Here is a 2500-nt window from a genome sequence, read left to right on the forward strand (position 1 = left end):
CAGGGACGGTGCTGCCTCTCGCTTCGCTCGCTGTTCGCCGCTCGCCGCTCGCTCGCGCAGCCAAAAATGGCCAGTTTTGGCCCGTTTTGGCCAGTTTTTGGCCTGTTTTTGCGTTGCGCGGTGACCATCTTGAGCGGAGCAAAATGTCAGCCATCTCAGCACCCTGGAACCCCCCGGGTGGCACAGGGCTGGATGGGGCTTTCGTATAGCAGGGACGGTGATGCCTCTCGCTTCGCTCGCTGTCCGCCGCTCGCTGCTCGCTCGCGCAGCCAAAAATGGCCAGTTTTGGCCCGTTTTTGGGCCGTTTTGGCCTGTTTTTGGGCTGTTCTTGCGTCGCGCGGTGACCGTCGTGAGCGGAGCAAAATGTCAGCCATCTCAGCACCCTGGAACCCCCCGGGTGGCACAGGGCTGGATGGGGCTTTCGTATAGCAGGGACGGTGCTGCCTCTCGCTTCGCTCGCTGTCCGCCGCTCGCCGCTCGCTCGCGCAGCCAAAAATGGCCAGTTTTGTCCCGTTTTTGGGCCGTTTTGGCCTGTTTTTGGGCTGTTCTTGCGTCGCGCGGTGACCGTCATGAGCGGAGCAAAATGTCAGCCATCTCAGCACCCTGGAACCCCCCGGGTGGCACAGGGCTGGATGGGGCTTTCGTATAGCAGGGACGGTGCTGCCTCTCGCTTCGCTCGCTGTCCGCCGCTCGCCGCTCGCTCGCGCAGCCAAAAATGGCCAGTTTTGGCCCGTTTTTGGGCCGTTTTGGCCAGTTTTTGGCCTGTTCTTGCGTCGCGCGGTGACCGTCGTGAGCGGAGCAAAATGTCAGCCATCTCAGCACCCTGGAACCCCCCGGGTGGCACAGGGCTGGATGGGGCTTTCGTATAGCAGGGACGGTGCTGCCTCTCGCTTCGCTCGCTGTTCGCCGCTCGCCGCTCTCTCGCGCAGCCAAAAATGGCCAGTTTTGGCCCGTTTTGGCCAGTTTTTGGCCTGTTTTTGCGTTGCGCGGTGACCATCTTGAGCGGAGCAAAATGTCAGCCATCTCAGCACCCTGGAACCCCCCGGGTGGCACAGGGCTGGATGGGGCTTTCGTATAGCAGGGACGGTGATGCCTCTCGCTTCGCTCGCTGTCCGCCGCTCGCTGCTCGCTCGCGCAGCCAAAAATGGCCAGTTTTGGCCCGTTTTTGGGCCGTTTTGGCCTGTTTTTGGCCTGTTCTTGCGTCGCGCGGTGACCGTCGTGAGCGGAGCAAAATGTCAGCCATCTCAGCACCCTGGAACCCCCCGGGTGGCACAGGGCTGGATGGGGCTTTCGTATAGCAGGGACGGTGCTGCCTCTCGCTTAGCTCGCTGTCCGCCGCTCGCCGCTCGCTCGCGCAGCCAAAAATGGCCAGTTTTGTCCCGTTTTTGGGCCGTTTTGGCCTGTTTTTGGGCTGTTCTTGCGTCGCGCGGTGACCGTCGTGAGCGGAGCAAAATGTCAGCCATCTCAGCACCCTGGAACCCCCCGGGTGGCACAGGGCTGGATGGGGCTTTCGTATAGCAGGGATGGTGCTGCCTCTCGCTTCGCTCGTTGTCCGCCGCTCGCCGCTCGCTCGCGCAGCCAAAAATGGCCAGTTTTGGCCCGTTTTTGGGCCGTTTTGGCCAGTTTTTGGCCTGTTCTTGCGTCGCGCGGTGACCGTCGTGAGCGGAGCAAAATGTCAGCCATCTCAGCACCCTGGAACCCCCCGGGTGGCACAGGGCTGGATGGGGCTTTCGTATAGCAGGGACGGTGCTGCCTCTCGCTTCGCTCGCTGTCCGCCGCTCGCCGCTCGCTCGCGCAGCCAAAAATGGCCAGTTTTGGCCCGTTTTGGCCAGTTTTTGGCCTGTTTTTGCGTTGCGCGGTGACCATCTTGAGCGGAGCAAAATGTCAGCCATCTCAGCACCCTGGAACCCCCCGGGTGGCACAGGGCTGGATGGGGCTTTCGTATAGCAGGGACGGTGATGCCTCTCGCTTCGCTCGCTGTCCGCCGCTCGCTGCTCGCTCGCGCAGCCAAAAATGGCCAGTTTTGGCCCGTTTTTGGGCCGTTTTGGCCTGTTTTTGGGCTGTTCTTGCGTCGCGCGGTGACCGTCGTGAGCGGAGCAAAATGTCAGCCATCTCAGCACCCTGGAACCCCCCGGGTGGCACAGGGCTGGATGGGGCTTTCGTATAGCAGGGACGGTGCTGCCTCTCGCTTAGCTCGCTGTCCGCCGCTCTCCGCTCGCTCGCGCAGCCAAAAATGGCCAGTTTTGGCCCGTTTTTGGGCCGTTTTGGCCTGTTTTTGGGCTGTTCTTGCGTCGCGCGGTGACCGTCGTGAGCGGAGCAAAATGTCAGCCATCTCAGCACCCTGGAACCCCCCGGGTGGCACAGGGCTGGATGGGGCTTTCGTATAGCAGGGACGGTGCTGCCTCTCGCTTCGCTCGCTGTTCGCCGCTCGCTCGCGCAGCCAAAAATGGCCAGTTTTGGCCCGTTTTTGGGCCGTTTTGGCAAGTTTTTGGCCTGTTCT

Source organism: Musa acuminata, unplaced genomic scaffold (assembly GCF_036884655.1).
Source record: "Musa acuminata AAA Group cultivar baxijiao unplaced genomic scaffold, Cavendish_Baxijiao_AAA HiC_scaffold_1126, whole genome shotgun sequence".
NCBI lineage: Eukaryota > Viridiplantae > Streptophyta > Magnoliopsida > Zingiberales > Musaceae > Musa > Musa acuminata.